General features: G+C 37.2%; 1 long non-coding RNA gene across 1 annotated transcript; it reads left to right on the forward strand.

Annotated features, from left to right (window-relative positions):
• The first annotated feature begins 507 nt into the window (after positions 1-507).
• LOC114189168 lies at positions 508-21,109 on the forward strand. Its single transcript, XR_003605577.1, has 3 exons — positions 508-632; positions 1,174-1,260; positions 20,847-21,109. It is a non-coding gene; the product is annotated as an uncharacterized LOC114189168 (long non-coding RNA).
• The last annotated feature ends 759 nt before the right edge of the window (positions 21,110-21,868 follow it).

Below are 21,868 nucleotides of genomic sequence, written 5' to 3' on the forward strand. Positions count from 1 at the left end.
CTTTTCACATCGCGCGTGTTATTCGGACAGATTTGGGCTGCACCAAAATTATTTCTACGGCCATCAAAAACATTTATTACTTTTGTTACGAGGTTATGATTCCTCGGAATAGTAAATTTTATATAATTAAGAAATTACTTTTAAACATGTATTAGAAACATGTTTGATTAACTTATTTACACTTTTATGAATTCTAATTAGTAAGCTAAACTTACCTTATACAATGGAGGGATCTAATCCTTTTGCAAATAACTTTTTATAATTTTCTTACAAGTAATAGAATAACATTCTTTCTATTTTTCTACAAAAGCCAAAAAATCTTATGTGAGAAAAGCACTATCGTCCACAGACTCTGTAAATAGGAGAAAACTGATATTAAGAAAAGTAAAATAAAGTGAAATATATGTTGCTTGGTAAAAATAGAAAATAAAATGAAAAGATAAAAATATTTAGAAAGAAAATAATAATTTTGATATATTTTCTCATTTATTCTTGACGTAGGTTTTTGTAGACTCTTGTCCAACCGGGCCAACATCAGATCTCGCGTTCTCTTGGCGATGCTGCGTCAATGAGGACCGTTTTCTCTTGTAGCGTGAAGTCTTGTTTCTTCCTATCTGTTTCAGTTTTTAATGGTATGGTTTGGGTTCTGATAATATTCACTTGCTCAAAAGAGAATTGAACATTTCTTCGTTTTCAATTTTCACTGATTTGGGAACTCCGATTTGATGGTAGTTTGAATAGTGTTGTATTGTGTTAGTAGAAGGAATCTCGGGGTTTCTAATTTATTTTGATAGTGCAATTTTGACTGGGTGCTATATATCTTAATTTCAATCTTAGTCTTAGTATCTTTCTGTTATGATTCTTATAAATCATGTGTAGTATTCAAAATCTCATCTTTTCTGGTTAAGTGGTTGTTAACTTATGGGATGTTGACTTCTATATCAAAGTTGATGATGATGTTCATGTAAATATAGCTAGCTATTCAAGCTTTCTCAATCTCCCATAAACTAACCTCGTATGAGGACTTTGTCATTAAAATTGTTGGATTCTTTACACTTGTTCCATACTACGCATATCACAACAATATTCACTCCTTTTTTAGCTACACTAGGACAAAGTATAGTGAGACACTTGTGTTGCTTCATTTAATTAGACTTGCAATGAAATTTGCAGGTCTGCTGAAAGGATCAAATAGGTTCACAAGAGATATGGTAAAGGTGCGAAAGCTTTGTGGAGTGCCTCTTTTTAGTGGCATTGCAGGTAAGAGTTAAATAACTGATTATATGTTCACTTAGAATTATTGTACTGTGGGGGAAGGAGTTCAGACTCTAAATATTTAAGGTAGTTGTAAATGTGAAAATTTGGTTAAGATGTAGTCATAATTATAGCTAAGGAGTGATACTAGCATTGAAATAATAAGAAAGATGGTCTTTGAAGAGAAATGTAAGTGTGTGGTTGTCACTCAAGTTAGGTGCTTGTTTCTCTTTTGAAATGGCAAAGAGTGGCTTGAATTTTGAAGGGTCACCAAAGGGATTAATTGAATGCGTATTCTTTCCTTTGTTTATACAAACCATATATATATATATATATATATATATATATATATATATATATATATATATATATATATATATATATATATATACTTGGGTAGGGTCAATTGATTCATATTTTCGTTTTTGAATTACCTAAACATCATTGTTTTTTTAGGTTATCTTTTTTAGAGAACATTCTTGTTTTTGTGGTATGTGCAATGAAAAGGAAGAAAAAAATTATTGCATGTTGATTTGAAGTATTACTTTTGGATATTCATAGGAAATAATCAAGTGAAAGGATAGTTAGCTCTCTATTGTAGAAAACTTGTAGGAGGTGCTTTTGCTAACATGACAGTGAATTCATAAGGAACTTAGGAAAAAACACTGCATTCACCGGCACTAACACAAAAAAGCATTTTAACATCCGACATTTTTGACTTTTGACGTCTGCTCAAACATCGACGTCATACCGGGTGACGTCAAAATAACGTCGAAAAAATAGCAGACGTCACTTGACGTCGGTCCTTTAAGAGTCCGACGTTATCCAACGTCGGGGCCAGTAACAGCAGACGTCAATTTTCGCGCTGAAAAGAGGGAAAAACTTGAGCAATTTAACGTTTGTCAAAGCCCGTCAGACGTTAAATAATGTCGGCCCTGGTATAGATAGACGTCAGGCCACACTAGACGTCAAACTGCTCCATTTTTTAAAAAAAATTTGACTGTTTTTACAACATCCACACACTTGAAAATCAGAAAATTCCCAGAACAATTTCATAATACTTTCAGCACAATTCTAGAGTTACAGTTATATATAATAGAACTAAAGTTTCAACATATATTCTAAACTAATATAAATAACAACAAACTAAAAGTTTCAACATGAAATTCTTGCACAATAAAGTTTTTAAAACGAGTTCTAATTCATGTGGTATCAACTCCATCTCTCCAATAGATATGTTGCCCATTCCTGTCTTAGTGTGTGGATAATGTCATCTGGCAGAGGTGATGGATTCTTGAATTGCTGAAAAAGTAATACAATTTCATTATGTATGAATATCATTCTTTAAAGTTTGATATGAGTTATAATATGTGAAAGATATATATAATTACCTCTATCCATTCATCCTTAATTGCAGCTCGAATGATTGTTCTTATCCAAGACATGACATAATATCCACATTCCCATGAATCTTCTTGCTTGTTACACTGAACATTACAAATAAAATAAACACATCAAAGTCATAAGTTGACATATAGAAATTAATAACTTTAAAATGAATGAGTTCTAATCTTTGGATATATGACTTTAAGTTGTTGGCCTCTAGGCTTACCCACAATTCTAATGAAATTTTGGAAACATAAAACATATGTAAGTGTTTATAACTAAGTAGATACATAGGTTAGAATTGAAAAAAAAATAATACTTACTCTTGTAACATGTTTTTAAAAGCTGGTGGAATCTTCCTATGGCATGAACAAAACCATACAACTAGGCATTGTCTTGGAATGATGAGACAAAGTTGCCAATGATACCTACCAATGGCTGATTATAAGAGGGGCAGGCGGGTGCCCTGGCCCCCTCTATTTTTTTTGAAATTTTTTTAGTTATATATTTTATTTAAAAAAAGTTTAAACTATATATTTTATTTTAAAATGTTTTAAATTATTTATTATATATATTGAAAATGTTGAAAATTTATGAAAGTTTAATTGAATATATTTTTATTCATTTTATAAAGTATAATATTTAATATTAATAAATAATAAAACATAAATTAAATATAATAAAGAATTAAAAGATAAAAAAATATTTTTTTATTTTTATTTTTTATTTATTTTTTTCCAATTATTTTTTAATTTTTTATATATTGTAGTGATTTCTCACACTCATTTGTGAGTGTTTTTCTTTTGTTTATGAAAAAAAATGAAATTAGACACAAACTCGTTATTTTTGCTCTCATCTCTCTCTTTACTTGTGTTTCTTTCGTTTATTTATGAAAAAAAAAATAATTAGACACAAATTCATTATTTTTGTTCTCATCTCTCTCCTTTATTCTCTTCCATTATCGAAGATAAAAAAAGGTAATTGTATTGTCTCACTTGAAGAAATATAAGCCTTTGGTTTATTCATTGTTTATAATATAGAAGAAAAAAGTAATGTATTATATGTTTTTTCATAACCGATTTTTAAGTGTAACTTGATTATCATATATTTTGTTTCTAGGAATTAGATATTTTAATTTTTATTAGTTTATGATAAATTATTTTTCAGTCTTAAGTTTATATATATATATATATATATATATATATATATTGTAAAATAAAATGAAAGATGAATTTATTGTAGACAATTTTAGCTCTGATTCAATTACTTTTAGTTTTGTTTTAATTATTGAAGAAAGATTTTAAGAAACTTAACTATTGATTAAGGATCTTAAGAAATTAAGGACAATCATTTATATACTTATATATACTTATATTTTACTTATGTGTGTGAATTCTTTTATAGTTACAATTATACTCATGTTTTTATTGTATTAATAATACAAATTTTGAATGTATTATTTTGGCTCCCCCAAAGATATAGGTCAAGATCCGCCACTGATACCTACCATCAATCACAAGTACTTAGCCAAAATAATTAATAATACTTCACAAAATATTATTAGCAAAAACACTTACGAATCAATGTATGGTGCAAAGTAGATCTCTCTATTTGACTCAACCATCCATGTTTGCAAATAAAGTTTGATGTGGTCAGGTAAGTTTCCCGAAGGTTGAATTGTTTGAGGTTCAATGAATCCATAGACGGAAGATCGACTTTGGTCCACAATGACTTTGTCCATGTACCTACAAGAAGACAATTAGGTATAATATTAAAAGGTACCAATTCCTTGCTTTAAATATGAAATACAATAAAAAAAATCTTACATGCACCATAGTTGTATGATTGAAATATTTAACATCTTGTCACCTGTAATGATCTCTAGTGCATCATTCAGGTTTATGTACAATGGGACATGATAATGGAGGCCAAATACTCTTAACTCCCACTCTAGCTCTACCGGTCCTCTTTTCAACTTGTGTAATTTCAGAAGCAGCTTTCCTAGAGGATCATCTTCTGCTTCTGTCATTTCATCATCTTCACGTATTACACGTGGACGTCGGACCGGCTGTTTTTCAGGACGAGTGGATTGAAATAAAGATTTAGAAAGGTTTAACATTAAAAGTTTTATAAATTGTAAGATTGAACTACTAAAAACATGATGTCATAATACCTTTGGTAGGCTAAAGTATGGCATGATCAATGCTTTAGGCCAAGCCATAAATGTGCCTAAAGCTTCCCCAACAAATTGGATTTCTGAAGTTGGCACAGGCACTTGAGCATGGGGATCTCGAACTTCATCAATCATCACACGCGCATACTAGGGCAATAGAGGAACACCATGGATAGTCTCCCCACCCTGAAGTTGTCATCCTATGGCCACTACGCACGGGGGGTCTTCATCAACCAATAGCTCATACTGACTTGTGTAGTTAGTATTATCTACACCAGAGCATGAGCCTTTTGTACTCACACGTTGTCCTGTTGGAGCTTGAGTGGGTAATTCCATGTTCTGTTGCTGCATGGACTGAAGCTTTTCTTCAAGTGTTTTTTGTATTTGTTGTTGTTGTTGAAGTTGTTCCATAAAACGTTTCTCCATAATTCCCATGCGTTGGTTGAATCTTTCCTCCATTTGTTGCTCCATCTTCCTCAAGGCCTCTTGACTCAACGATTCATTACTTCTTTGTGGAGGACCAAAGTAATCTCGAAATGGCACCTCCAACACCACACACACGTCCTGGGTGCTCTGGCCTTCCAATTGTCGTTGTGAGTATATCGTCCCGACCATGGCCAACAAACAAACCCTGAGTCTCTTGCTCAATTAATTCATCCTACACCAAAAAAGAAAGTTTAATCAAAAGGAGAAACATATGAACTATGATAGTCAAATAAGGTTTGTACTTATTATTTTTTGAGATATGATTTGAGCTGATTGTGATGTCTTTTGCCCATCGGACTTAGTCCGAGCAGCCTTCCACATCTCGTACCTAGGAATTGCATCCACTAGGTCAGGGGACTCAAGTCCCAGAGACTGTGCACGAGACTTTTTCAATTTTTTCTCCAATAATGCATAACTACCTCGAGAGAGTACGTGTGATGTATCATTAAGTTTTTGTCTTTGTTGGGTTGTTGTCCTTTTTTCCTGTCACACATAACATTATTTAATAGTTTTAATACACAAATGTATGACTAGTGTCACTATAAACAAATTTAACAAACAAACCTGCTAGTCTCCAGACTCTCTACATGCACAAAATTGCATCCACTCCTCCTCAGAGATTTTGTACTTCTCACAAGGAGTGTCATGTTGTATATCTCCAAACACATATAAACGTGTGAGCCTTGCCTTGAAGTCTCTCCATCTGGTGGCTATGTGAATCTTTCTAATTCGCTCAGTGTTCGGAGTAATCTCAAATTTGTGTTGTTTGAAACATAAAATATGTTATGTTAATAGTAACATAAAAAAAATACTATAGTTGGTTTAAGTAAACATACCACAAGATTCTGCCATAGGAGGTTCTTCTCAACCTCCGTGACGTCATCCCAACATGCAATTGCAATAGAAACTTTCGTTTTGGCCAACATTCCTATGTAGCTACGATACTTTTTTTCCCAAGGGCCACTGGGTTCACCCGATCGAGGATCAATGTGGACCGGCATCCTCTCTCATCGGTTTGTGACATCCGACAACCGAGTCATATATCTACCAGGTCCCTCCTGGTCTGATCCGGAGCTTGTCATGCCTAAAACATATCATTAGGAAATGTTAACAATGAAAATATACTCAATTAACGTCTATTATATTAAAACAACAAGAAAAATAAAAAATTGTAAATGTGACAATATTATTAAATAAACACCTATCAAGAAATTGTGTTCTCTCATATGCCTTCATTGTGATCACTTCGAATAGCATGGATGTCATCAATTACATCATCAACTTTGTCTTGAATGGTTCTTGATGAGAAAGACGTTGTCTCAAGTATGTCTAGACAATCTTCATCATCATTTACGTGCATGTTTCTTCCTTCTAATACAACTGACAATTTCTAATTGGCTGGATCAATGACATAAAAATTTGTCTTGCTTGACTAGCCATAATAAATGTTTCATTTGTATCACTCATCTTGTTAAGATCCACCAAAGTAAAGCCAAAGTCATCTGTGCTAACACCCGAATTACTATCAACCCATTTACACATGAAAACTAGCACTCTAAAAGTCACATAATCAACTTCCCATATTTTGTGTATTTTTCCAAAGTAACTCATGGATGTTGTAATTGGATTCTTGTCCTTAGAACTGGCAAAATGTATAGATTCAGCTTGAAGTATAACCCCACTATTTTGAACTCTACTTTTGTCATCTTCCATCTTTGAATAGAAACAATGATTGTTTATGTAGTACCCGCCATATGTAATGACATCATTGTTCGGTCCATGAGCTAGCCTCAATAGAGTTTTAGAAACATTTGGAGTCGCGTAAACATTTTTCTTAAACCATGATAAGAATGTTTTGTTATGTTCATTAAGTGTCCATTTTTCACTCATTCGTGGATTTGCTGATTTCGTTTCATCAATGTGTTGCGTAATGTAAGGAATGACCTCTACAGTGTTGTTTAAGATGTACAAATGGGCTTGATCAACTAATTTTCTACTAACACTTTGAATCTTCACTCCACGCACACCCTTACCTTCACATTTGCCTTCATGTCTAGTCTTAGGAACTTCAATTGGTTCACAACTTGGCATATAACTTGAGCAGAATTCAATGGCTTTTTCTGCAATGTACCGCTCTATAATTGAAGCTTCTGGTCGATACTGATTCTTGACATATCCCTTTAAGATCTTCATGTATCTTTCCACTGGGTACATCCATCTCAAGAAAACTGGCCCACATAATCGAATTTCCCTCACAAGATGAACTATCAAATGAACCATGATATCAAAAAATGAAGGTGGAAAATACATTTCCAATTGACACAATAGTCTAATGGCCTCATTTTCCAAATCGTCTAACACTCGAGGGTCAATAAACTTCTTGCATATGGCATTGAAGAACATACACAAACGTGTTAGAATACCTCTGACAGAAGTAGGTAAGATGGCTCGAAAAGCTACTAGTAAAAGTTGTTGCATCAACACATGATAATCGTGAAACTTGAAACCGACTAACTTTAAATCTTGCATAGAAACAAGGCTACTAATATTTGAAGAGTAACCTTGGGGGACCTTCACACTTCTTAAATACTCATAAAAAATTTGCTTCTCTTTTCTAGAAAGAGTGTGACAAGCTGGAGGCAGGTAGGTTCGTCTTCTAATTGATTGTGCATGTAACTCAGAACGGATGCCCATTTCAGCCAAATCTTGTCGTGCTTTAACTCCATCTTTAGTCTTTCCTTTTACATTTAGTAAAGTCCCGATGACGCTATCACATACATTTTTTTCAATGTGCATCACGTCTATACAATGTCGTACCTCAAGTTTACACCAATATGGAATATTAAAGAAGATTGATCGTTTCTTCCAAATGCTTTTCTCCGTGGTCTTTTTCTTTGGATGTTTCCCAAACACAATGTCAATGTTTTCCACTTGGTTGTATATTTCTTCACCATTGCGGGGTCTCGCTACAACTTCATCCTCAAGACTTCCATTAAATGCTTTTTTCATTCTACGATAAGGATGATTTCAAGGAAGGAACTTTCGATGTCTTGTATACACAGTTTTCTGACCGTGCTTCAATTGAATATAAGTCGTGTTTTTTTCACAAATGGGACATGCAAAATGACATTTAACACTGTAACCGCTCAAGTTTCCATATGCTGGAAAATCATTTATGGTGCAAAACAACATTGCACGCAAACAAAACAATTCTTGAGAATATGAATCATACACATCGACACCTTCTTCCCATAACAGTTTCAAATCATTGATCAACGACTTTAGGTACACATCAATGTCATTTCCAGGTTGTCTAGGACCCGATATCATCATAGACAACATCATATATTTCCTCTTCATGCACAACAAAGGAGATAAATTGTAAATCATCAGCAAAACTGGCCATGAACTATGTTTGCTACTTAAGTTCCCATAAGGATTCATACCATCTGTAGCAAGTCCAAGTCTTAAGTTTCTTGGCTTAGCACCAAATTCTGGAAATGTTTCATCAATCTTCTTTCATTGTGGAGAATCAGTTGGGTGTCGAAGAAGATTATCACACTTTCTTCCATCAACGTGCCATTTCAGGTTTTTTGCATCTTCTTTAATGGAAAATAGTCGTTTGAATCTAGGTATTATAGGAAGGTACCACATCACCTTAGCAGGTGGACCATCTTTGTCTTCATCGCCACTATTTCCATCAATTTTCTTTTTAAATCGCGATAAACCACATGTTGGACACGCCTTCAGTGAAGCAAACTCGTCTCTGTATAAAACACAATCATTTGGGCATGCATGTATCTTTTGATATTCCAAACCCATTGGACATAAAACTTTCTTCGCCTCGTAATTACGGATAGGTAACATGTTATTTTCTGGAAGCATCTCCTTTAACAACTCCAACAATTCTGTGAAACTTGTATCCGTCCATCCATGCCTTGCTTTTAAACTAAATAATTTCAAAGTTGCTGACAGTCGCGTAAAGTTAGTGCATCCTGGGTACAATTCTTCCTCTGAATCGGACTTAAGAGAATCATATAAATGAACTTTTCCAAAATTCTCCTCCCCAACATCACGTACCATATCTTCTAAATGATCATTCATCCAGTCGTCTACATAATTTGTTCCTCGTGACGTCGTAGGCTTGTCTAATACTTCTCCATGCCAAGTCCAAAGTGTATAACTTCTCATTATACCAAAGATGAATAGATGATCACGCATTGTTCCCAAGTCATGACGTATTTGATTAAGACAACGAACACAAGGACAAAAATATGTCCCGTTACTTGAGATTGCGTGTTCTTGAACATATTGCAAAAAATCAGAAACCCCCTTTTCATACTCTTCACTTATGCGAAGCTCATTCATCCAGCTTCGATCCATACTATGTTCGTAAAAAACTCAATCAATCTCAAACTTTTAACTCTCACTAGGTGAGGCCCTACCCATTCGAAAAAATTATTTTTCATAATTTTCTAACACATATACAAATAAGTCAAACATCATAAATTTCACAAAATTTTGACAGCATTTCGCATTGGTCTCTGAAGTACACGAAATGAAAGTGATTAATCATGATCACAATCAAGTATGCATCCAGAGAACAACACAAATTAGCCTCAATCGAAATTTTGTGAAATTTATGCATAAACCTAAATGTATGCGTTATAACAAATTATGAAAAATAATTCTTTCAAACTGTCCGATCAGACAATTCAAGATTTAATACAAACGATTAAACATTTAATCATTTGTACTAAATCTTAAACGGGAACTAAGGTTCGCTCAGTATTTAATTAAAATTATAATAAATCTTCATATATAAAACAACAATGCAACCATAGTATTAAAAAATCAAATAAAATTGAAAATATTTTAAATAAAAGAAATCTAACAATAAACATAAATTTCTTTCAAAATTATGTAAATATTAATACAAAAATTCAAAATAAAAAAGTAGACCCAAAAAACTAACTAAAAAATATTCAAAATGTTAAACTACAACGGTAAAAAAATTCAATTTCATACATACAATATGAACACACTAACAAAATGCAAAAAGAAGGATAAGTAAAGCTAACCTCTTGTTGCAAAACCAAAATCGAAGTTGGAGGAGAGTGGTCTTAGGGGCCGAACGTGCTACTGGCTGGCCAAATATGGGAAAGAAAAACACTACCAAATGGGAACGAAAACGATAAATATTGGGCTCAAAACTCAAAACCAATCCACAAAGCAAAATCCAACAACTTTCAGTGGTGGAAATGAAAAAATGTACCTGCAATGGCGTCGTCGCCGGCACGGAGGGGAGAATGTGCGAGGCCAATATTCCGTTTCACACACCACGGAGACGAAGAATAACACTGCAAAATGGGGACAAAAACGAAAAATATTCGGTTCAAAACTCCTAAATCAATCCACAAATCAAAACCCAACAACTTTCAGTGGTGGAAAACGAACAACTGACCTGCAATGGTGGCTCTCGATTTCGCCGGCACGGAGGAGAAGAACGCGCAACGTAACAGAGGGGAGAAGAGGGGTTCGCGCTGGTTTTAGGAAAAAATTAACGTCTGTGTTGTGCCAGGCCGACGTAATTTAACGTTTGGGAGCTCTGGGGCTGATGTAATTTGACGTCAGGGAGCTCTAGGGCCGACGTCCTTTTGAAGATGACGTCGGGGCGCTGGTGGGCCGACGTTACTTGACGTCGGGGCGTTGATGGGTAGACGTTAAATTTGTCCAGTTATTTACAAAACTGCCACCGGTCATTTTTTACGTTGGTGTTCTTTTGAGCAAACGTTAAACAGGTGACGTTGAAGGCCTTTTTTGTGTTAGTGCGGTTAGAATTACCAACAAAACTAAAACTTCTCAAAAGACTATTTCTAATGCTCAAAAATTGTTGAAAATTGAGGCAACACTTCCAGCCAAGTAAGTTCCATTAACATATTATTATTAGAACTCAAAGGCCTTTTTCTCATGTTGTGTTGATGAGTGGGGATGCGTTGAAGTTTTTTGTGTGTTTGATGATTTTGAATTGAGTGACTCATTGAATGTGTTTACATGTATTACAAGACAAAGATAATGGGTTGGCCACCAATCAGATCCTATAAGAAAAACAAACTTAAGGAGAATGAGGGTGTTGTGATTTATGTGTAAGAAACATTGGATGGAGTCTCTTACCTTAGGAAGATCAAGATGAAGAGGAATGAAAATGTACATTGTATTTTTTTTAGAACATAATACTCTCAAATAGTTGTAATTACTTATGAAAGTAAAGACAATATTACAATACCCTTTGCGATATATGGACAAATTTTAAATTCAATTGTATATTAGAAGTATTTTGATTAATAGTTTATATTTTAATTATTTTATTTTATTTTTATAGTAGAATATATTTATTTTAATTTGTTTATTTAAAAAAAGGAATTTTTTTCTTTTTATTCATTTTTATTTGTATACTAATATTTTTTTTTTGTTTTATAATTAATTTTATAAAATTTAAATTACCATTATTATAATTTCTTTTATTGTTTTAATTATAATTTAAATGATAAATGATTATCATTGTATAATTATTTATTTTAATTATAATTTCTTTTATTTTTATATTTTCTTATTAATGTGCATGAAAATTACCACTATTAGTTTTTTATATTGTATAAAAAGTATGAAAGAGAGAGGTAGATAATGCTAAACGGAATTCCAATCACTATTATTTTTAGAATTATGTAGTTGGTTAATGTGCACCCAAATTAGATCGAAATGAACCAAAAAAGTGCACCCAAATTCCAATCACTTTCAATATGCTACAATTTTCATTAATAGATTCATCAACTCAATGTTCACTAATACCACAAAAGCATATTGGGAAGGCTTACTCTATACCACAATATCAATGAAAGACATAAGTGTTTTTCTATGTACGATTATCTATCTTTTTCCTTCATAAGATTTTGTACACATGGTCATGTTTATTCAATGAAGTAGTTCTAATAACACTAATTGGTTACTCCTAACACACTCTTAAATTCTAGGTTTAATTAATCGGATGATTCTCACTTTCGTTCGGATGTTCCAGTATGGTCCCTACTTTTAAAAAAGTTTCAATTACGTTCCAACTTTTGAAAAAGTGCCTCAATTAGGTCCCTTTCAGAAAAAACATTATTAACGCCATTAATAACGTGCCACATGTCAGTCTTTGGATTTTTTTCATCTTTTTAATTTTTTTTTGCCACGTGGCATGTTCCTAGTGTGACATGTGGCATTATTATTGCCACGTGGCAAGGTACTGACACGTGTTAATGTCACTACCAAGTATTATTATCTTGATTTCAATTTAGTCCGCACATATGTCTATTTGTTTTAATTTAGTCCCCACATATGTCTATTTACTTCAATTTAGTCCTATTTTTTTTTTCAAAATAGAGAAATATTGTATCTCTTATATAAGTATAACATTTATATAAGTAATAAGATTGGTCTCAAATTTAAGAAAGAGACAATATTGCACTATTTTGAGAAAAAAAATGAGTATGACATTTATATAAATAATAAGTTTGGTCTCAAATTTCAAATTTAAGAAAGAGATAATATTGCTTTATTTTGAAAATGCCATTATAACATATTATATATTTTTTATTGTTCACCCATGTTTTAAATTTTAATATAAATATCAATACATTTTGTAAGTATTTTTAATAATAAATATCAATATAACATATATATAAATAATAATTTCGTATTAAGAGAAACAATATTTCTCTATTTTGAAAAAAAAAAATTGGGACTAAATTAAATCAAAAGGATTTATGTGGGGTGTAAGGCCCACTTAAATTCTAACCATTTATTTTAAGGGCTGCCTTTAATATAATGGGCCTAAGGGCTAGCCTAAAGAGGAAAACCAGAACCTAATGTGCCCTCACGTTTCCATTTCCTCACTTTCAGAAAATAGTCTCTCCTATTCCTTAGAGCTGATGTCGTTTCTCTGCTAGGGTTTAAGACATCCTTGTCTTCACCATAGTTCAACTTGTTTCCGCGCTCATGTAAGTTACTCTCCAACTCATATCACCTTTTCTTAGCATGTTTCATGTTTTTCCAATTAGGGTTCATAGTGGGCTCAATCTTAAGATTTGTTCCACTATTTTCCAGTGTTCCAAGCCTATTTTCAGAGTTGATGTGCTCTATGTTTGTTTGCCAAAGTCCCTTATCAACCCTTTTCCAGGTAAGGGAAGCTAGGGATTTCATGTCAGCTCGATTCATGCTTATTTTGTCAATGTTTGCATGATTGTGTGGTTGATGTGCTATTGTAAATGTTTGGATGGAAAGGTATTAGTGTTTGGGCACGAGCATATGACTGTTGCAGGGAGAACAATGGCGAGACCCGACATTTTCGCCCAAGCGACCCTGTCTTGCCTATGCGAGACTTGTAGAAACAAACCCTAGTTCGCACTCGAGCTCTCGCTCAAGCGGAGGGCTTTCGTTTTGAGCGAGGTACTATCTCGCTCAAGCGAGAGATGCTCACCAAAGCGAGAACGCGTGGGAGCTCAAGGTGTATCGCTACAATTGCAGCCCAGGCGAGGAACCTCACCTTTGGGCGAGGAGTTGGCTCGCTCAGGTGAGGAGGGCTCGCCGCACGAGTATGCAAAAAACCTCCCAAGGCCTCTGTCGCGATCTCGCCTAAGTGAGGGCCTGTAGCTTGAGCGAGGGGACTCCTCTCGCCTGAGCGAGGGCTTCTAGCTTGAGCGAGACCTGTTGTAGGCCTCGCTGTTTTTCTGCACTTGGTTGTTATGGACTGTTTGGTTGATTGATTTACATATTTAAAATATGAAGTTTGATAAAGGCATGAGATATATGTAGTTATGAATTGAATTGATATGTTGGTGTGATCTTGGCGTGTAAAATGAATGATATGGTTGGTATTAAAGTGGCAATGGTATTGGTATGAGATGAAACTTTATATTCACGAATTGGGAAGAATGAGATGGTATGGATTAAACATGGAATATGAATAAGGATGGCATGAGGTTTTATATGCATGATTGATATTATTTGGTTCTTTGAATATATTTGGTATGAGGTCAATACATAAATCAATGAGTCTCTAAATGAGACTTCTTAGTCGTGCTTCAGTGGTCGGGACGTAATTCCATGACCCCTGTTAGTGAGAATTCATGGTGGTTCCCCATCTATATAATTTGGTAAGGATTCAAGGTAAGGTTGCATCCTGACACTCTAAGGAGTCAATTAGTCTCACTTAGAGCGGACTGACTGCTTGACAAATTGTTTCTACTCTAGCTTACCCTGTTTGCTTGTTTGGTTGTCTTGTATGTCATTTTTCTCCTTTTGCGATGATCATCAATTTATTGATGTGAGCAGATGCGAGAGGCACTCGAGGTCAACAGGGAAGGGATGATTCTGCTGCATAGTCTGCCTGGACTAGACTTCATGTTCTAATTGGGCTTTTCTTTAGGGCTATGGCCCATGTACTGCTTTACTCTTTATTACTCTATTAACTATTGTTAGCTCCTTGGATTTCATTTGTATATGGCATCATGGTGTGCCTTGGCTCGCCTAACATTGTCTGGATATTGTAAGGAGTAGCATTTATACTTCAAGACTTATCTCTAAATTTCTATCTGTGTGGCATTTCATTTAAATTAAAGTTATTATTTAAATGGGGTGTTACATTTATGGTATCAGAGCGGTCATTCCTTAGGTCTGTGGACTTGGATGTCCTTTTAGCTTTCTATGTGTCTTTTTGAGTGTTATTAGTTAAATTCCTATCTTATCAAGCCTAACCAAGTGATTTCCTATGTGTCAGTGAACTATGGCACCTCCTCGTAGGACTCCGCAATCCTCCCAAGGTGAAGTACCCGATATCGCCAGGGCAATAGAGGTGATGGTAGCTGCCATGACGCAACAGAGTACAGTCATGATGCAACAACACGAGGCATCAATGCAGCGATAGACAGCGTCGCTAGACCAACAACAGTTGGTGATGTAACAGATAGAGGCTGCAAGAGTAGTTGCTAAGGATGCTCACCGGTAGCATATGAAAGCTCTCCGGTAGCTGGAAGAGAACAGGACAACTGCACCTACTTTTGGTCTCGAGCCACGACCTACAGCTAGGGAGTGGAGTCTGGAGGACTTTCTGAAACATCACCCCATGAAGTTTGGAGGCAAGACGAGTCTTGACGCCGCATACCAATGGCTAAAGGATATGGAGAGGATCTTTGATGCGAAGATGTGTCCGGTAGATAACAGGCTGGCATTTACTGTATATATGCTCACCGAAGAAGCGGAGCATTGGTGGATCAACACCAAATCCATCATGGAGGAGAAAGACGAGCCTGTGACTTGGGAGGCATTCAGGGAGAAATTTCTCTCTGAATATTTCCCTAACAACGAGAGGTATGCCAAGGAGGTAGAATTCCTCTAGTTGACCCAGGGAGGGAAATTTGTTATTGAGTATGCTGAGAAGTTTAAGCACCTCAGCCACTTCTACACTCTACCGCTCGACGAAGAATGGAGATGCCGCAAATTTGAGAATGGTCTCCGCGGTGATATCCGCTTGATGGTGGCTCCATTGTCCGTCAAGGATTTTGCTGCTCTAGTGGAAAAGGCCAGAGTGATGGAGAAGATGAAGCGTGAAATAGAAGGTCAGCACCCACAACAACCACAATAACCACAGAGGATTGGTGGACCGTCTGGGTCCAAGTCGAGAGATGAAGAGTGGGGAAGACCGTATGATAGACCCCACCATTAGTCCCAAGGGCCTAGGAGCTTTCCTCCTCAGTAGGGTCGAGTGCAGTGTTACATATGTGGGGGCCCTCATCTGAGGAGCGCCTGCCCACGCATGGAAGGTTACCGTAGGTGCAACAATTGTGGGAAGGAAGACCACTTTGGGAAAGATTGCCCCACTCTTGCTAGGGTAGTCACACGCCCTCCAGTTCAGACTCCCCACCAGTGTCAGCAAAGAAATAAAGGCGACAGGCCTCAAGCGACAGGCAGAGTTTACGCCATGATGGGAGCGGAAGTCGTAGGCTCAAGTAACCTTGTTATGGGGTATTTTGTGATTGCTGGGGTGAAATGTTTTGTGTTGTATGATTCTGGAGTGACACACTCCTTTGTGTCAGATGCTTGTGTGAAACATATGGGTCTGCTGGTGTGTGAGCTGCAGTGTGAACTTGTGGAATCTACTCCAGCGTCAAGCTTAATCAGGACGTCGTCCTTGTGTGCTAGGTGTCTAGTGGAGGTGGAGGGACGCAAGTACAAGGTAAATCTGATCTGCCTACCTCTACAGGAGTTGGAGGTGATCCTAGGAATGGATTGGCTCCCTGCCAATCGCATCCTTATAGACTGTCGAGAGAATAAGTTGTTATTTCCCAACTGAGAGGAACTTGTGTTGTTATCATCTCATGGGGTTAGGAAGGAGCTACAAGGCGGTGTGCAATGTTTCATGATCTTCACACATTTAGAGGTGGAGGGAGGGGAGATGAAGTCTGTCATACCGGTGGTGCAAGAATTTGAAGACGTATTCCCAAATGAAGTACCACAATTACCTCCTAGTAGAGAGGTGGAGTTCTCAATCAACCTAGTGCTTGGAACCAGTCTAGTATCGATGGCCCCATATCGCATGGCTCTGGCAGAGTTAGTCGAGCTTAAGAATTAGATAGAGGGGTTATTGGGGAAATAGTTCATTTGACCCAGTACTTTGCCATGTGGAGCACCAGTGTTGCTAGTGAAGAAGAAAGATGGGAATTCACGTCTGTGTGTGGACTACAGGCAGTTAAACAAAATGACGATCAAGAACAAGTATCCTCTTCCGATAATTGATGACTTGATGGATCAGTTGCATGGGTCGTCGGTGTTCTCAAAAATAGATTTGCAGTTGGGATATCATCAGATCCTAGTGAAGGCGGATGATGTGCAGAAGACGGCCTTCAGGTCCTGGTATGGACACTACGAGTATGTGGTTATGTCTTTTGGTGTGACCAATGCTCCAACGGTGTTCATGGACTACATGAATAGAATTTTTAGGCCCTTCTTAGATAAGTTTGTCGTAGTCTTCATAGACGACATACTCATCTATTTCAAGACTCAGGAACAACTTGCAGAACACTTGAGGTTGGTGCTCGGTGTCTTGAGGGAGAAGCAACTATATGCCAAGTTGTCCAAGTGTGAATTCTGGATGAATGAAGTACAGTTTTTGGGGCATGTGATCTCCGCTCAGGGGATAGCGGTGGATCCAGCAAAGGTGGATGTAGTGGTTAAGTGGGAAAGTCCCAAGTCAGCAACCAAGATCAGGAGCTTTGTGAGGTTAGCTGGCTACTATAGGAGATTCATAAAGGGATTCTCCAAGATAGTGGCACCTCTGACATAGCTCACTCGGAAAGATCAACCTTTCACTTGGACAAACAAGTGTGAGGAGAGTTTTCAAGAGCTTAAGCGGAGGTTGATGAGTGCTCCAATCCTAGTGATCCCTGATGTTGGAAAACCCTTTGAGGTTTATTGTGATGCCTCTCATCTAGGGTTGGGTTGTGTGTTGATGTAGAAGAATAAGGCAGTGGCCTACGCTTCGAGGCAACTCAAGGTGTATAAGAGAAACTACCCCACTCATGACTTGGAGTTGGCGGCTATTGTGTTTGCCTTGAAGATCTGGAGGCACTACCTCTACGGTGCCCAGTTCCGTGTGTTCAGCGATCACAAAAGTCTTAAGTATTTGTTTAATCAGAAGGAGTTGAACATGAGGCAGAGAAGGTGGATGGAATTTCTGAAGGACTATGATTTTGAACTCTTGTATCATTCGGGAAAGGCAAATGTGGTAGCAGATGCCTTGACTAGGAAGACAGTGCACGTCGCGCATCTTATGATAAAGGAGGTGGAGCTACTAGAGCAGTTCAAGGATATGAAGCTACAGGTGGAGTTGGGATCCGAGTCCATTAGGTGTAGTACCTTAACTATATATAGTGATTTCTTGGATTCAGTTAGGGAGAGGCAGTTATTAGATGCCAGCTTGAACTAGGTGCGAGAACATCTTGGGTCAGATGAAGCGAGAGAATTTGCTTTGGGTAGTGATGGTATAGTGAGGTTCCAAGGCAGAGTATGTGTACCTGGCGACGTGGAGGTGAAGAAGTTGATCCTTGAGGAAGGACACAAAAGTCGTCTTAGTTTGCATCCCGGCGTGACTAAGATGTACCAAGATCTCAAGGAGAACTTCTGGTGGCAGGGTATGAAGAAAGACGTAGCACAATTTGTATCAGCCTACTTAACGTGTCAAAAGGCGAAGGTTGAGCATCAGAGACCCGATGTGATTCTACAACCCTTGGAAATACCAGTGTGGAAATGGGATAGCATCTCCATGGATTTTGTGACCCATTTGCCACAGACTTTTAAGGGGCATGATACCATCTAGGTTATAGTGGATCGATTAACCAAGAGTGTTCACTTCTTTGCAATGAACTTGAGGATGTCAATGGCCAAGTTGGCCTAGTTGTACTTTAAGGAGATTGTGAGGCTGCACGGACTGCCTTCGAGTATTGTATCAGACAAAGATCCACGATTCACTTCACGGTTTTGGCAGACGCTACAGAGTGCTTTGGGTAGCAAGCTCACCATGAGTTCAACTTATCATCCTCAGACCGATGGCTAGTCTGAGAAGATGATTCAGTCGCTTGAGGATTTGTTGAAAACATGTACTGGATCATCTGGGTGCTTGGGATGAAGTCCTACCTTTGATAGAGTTCACCTACAATAACAACTTCCACGCGAGCATTGGCATGGTGCCTTATGAGGCTCTTTATGGCAGGAAGTGTATGACTCCCTTATCTTGGCATTAGGATGGGGAGGCAGTGTTGGTTGGACTGAAGTTGTTAGAGCAAACCATTGAGAAAGTGAGATTGGTGAGAGACAAGATGCAGGCTTCTCAGAGTAGGCAAAAGGCCTATGTGGACCGTAGGAGAAGACCCTTGGAGTTCACGGTTGGAGATCACGTGTTCTTGAGGGTGACCTGAACCACCGGTGTGGGAAGGGCTCTCCACTCAAGGAAGCTTTCTCTTAAGTTCCTTGGTCCTTATCAGATCTCGAGGAGGATTAGGCCCGGGGCTTATGAGATAGCTTTGCCTCCTCAGTTGGCAAATCTTCATCCGGTATTTCATGTATCACAGTTGAGGAAGTATGTCTTTGACCCGTCTCATGTGTTGGAAGCCGAGGATGTGCATATTAGAGAGGATCTCACTATAGAGGTACCACCAGTTGCTTTAGAGGATAGCAAAGTTGAGGAACACAGAGAAAAATTTGTCAATCTTGTCAAAGTCATCTGGGATCGGAGGACAGGTGACAATACGTGGGAGTTGGAGGAGGATATGAGGAAATCACATCCACATCTTTTTGGTTGGTAAGTTTTCATATTCGAGGACAAAAATTTTTGTTGTTGGGGAGAATGTAAGGCCCACTTAAATATTAACCTTTTATTTTAAGGGCTGCCTTTAATCTAATGGGCCTAAGGGCTGGCCCAAAGAGGAAAACACGACCCTAATCTGCCTAACGTTTCCATTTCCTCACTTTTAGAAAACAGTCTCTCCCATTCCTTAGAGCTGCTGTCGTTTCTCTGCTAGGGTTTGAGACATTATTGTCTTCACCATAGTTCAACTTGTTTCCGCACTCATGTAAGTTACTCTCCAACTCATATCACCTTTTCTTAGCATGTTTCATGTTTTTCCAATTAGGGTTTGTAGTGGGCTCAATCTTAAGATCTGTTCCACTGTTTTCCAGTGTTCCAAGCCTATTTTCAGAGCTGTTGTGCTCTATGTTTGCTTGCCAAAGTCCCTTATCAACCCTTTTCCAGGTAAAGGAAGCTAGGGATTTCATGTCAGCTCGATTCATGCTTATTTTGTCAATGTTTGCATGATTGTGTGGTTGATGTGCTACTGTAAACGTTTGGATAGAAAGGTATTGCTGTTTGGGCACGAGTATATGACTGTTGCAGGGAGAACAGTGGCGAGACCTGACATTTTTGCCCAAGCGACCCTGTCTTGCCTAGGTGAGACTTATAGAAACAAACCCTAGTTCGCACTCGAGCTCTCGCTCAGGTGGAGTGCTTTTGTTTTGAGCGAGGTACTATCTCGCTCAGGCAAGAGATGCTCGCCTAAGCGAGAACGCGTGGGAGCTCGAGGTGTGTCGCTGCAGTTGCAACAGGAGGCCTGAAACTCATTAAGGGTTAACCTTGTGTGGGGGGATTGAGACATTGTAACACTTGTAACACTTAGCTCGGGGTGAGCAATTCGGGGGTGAGCAGAGATATCCACCACAAGTGCAAGCATCCGCTGAATCCGACCAGATTATATGTAATCCGGATGAGTCGAGTCTGAGTCTAGTGTATTGCTTGAGGAGTCGTAACATGATTGGTTGATAAATACTGTTTGGATTGGGTAATAGCATGTGACCGCTTGATAAACGGTTTCTACTCTAGCTTACCCTGTTTGCTTGTTTGGTTGTCTTAAGTGTGGTTTTTCTCCTTTTGCGATGATCATCAATTTATTGATTTGAGCAGATGCGAGAGGCACTCGAGGTCAATAAGGAAGGGATGATTCCGCTGCATAGTCTGCCTGGACTGGACTTCATGTTCTAATTGGGCTTTTGTTTAGGGCTATGACCCATGTACTGCTTTACTCTTTATTACTCTATTAACTATTGTTAGCTCCTTGGATTTCATTTGTATCTGGCAGCATGGAGTGCCTTGGCTCGCCTAGCATTTTCTGGATATTGTAAGGAGTAGCGTTTATACTCCAGGACTTGTCTCTAAATTTCTATTTGTTTGGCATTTCATTTAAATTAAAGTTATTATTTAAATGGGGTGTTACATGGGGACTAAATTGAAAAAAAAATTGACATATGTGGGGACTAAATTGAAACAAATAGACATATTTAGGCATTAAATTGAAATCAAGACAATGACCGTTGGTAGTGACACTAACACGTGGCAGTACCTTGTCACGTGTCACACTAGGGACCTGACATGTTGCACAAAAAAATCAAAAAAAATTTAAATTTTTTTAAAAAAATAAAAAATAATAAAAATGAAAAAAATTCAGAGACTGACACGTGGCACGCCATTAAAAATATTTTTCTGAAAAAAGACCTAATTGAAGTACTTTTTCAAAAGTTGACGCAAATTAAACTTTTTTAAAAGTGAGGAGCAAACTAAAACATCAAAACGAAAGTGAGTACCATCAAACTATTTATGCCTAATTTTCTATTAATTTTCATTAGTTGTTTCACCGACTCAACTGTTCATTGTCACCACAAAAGCACATTGTAAAGGCTTACTTTATACCACAACACCAGTGAAAGACGTAAGTGATTTTCTATGTACAATTATCTGTCTTTTTCTTCGTAAGATTTTGTACACATGGTCGTGTTTATTCAATGAAGTAATTCCAATAACACTAATTGGTTACTCTCAATACGCTATTAATTTTTATTAGTTGTTTCACCAACTCAACTGTTCAATATCACCACAAAAGCACATTGTAAAGACTTACTCTATACCATAGTACCAATGAAAGATGTAAG

Source organism: Vigna unguiculata, chromosome 6 (assembly GCF_004118075.2).
Source record: "Vigna unguiculata cultivar IT97K-499-35 chromosome 6, ASM411807v1, whole genome shotgun sequence".
In the NCBI taxonomy this organism is placed as follows: Eukaryota; Viridiplantae; Streptophyta; class Magnoliopsida; order Fabales; family Fabaceae; genus Vigna; species Vigna unguiculata.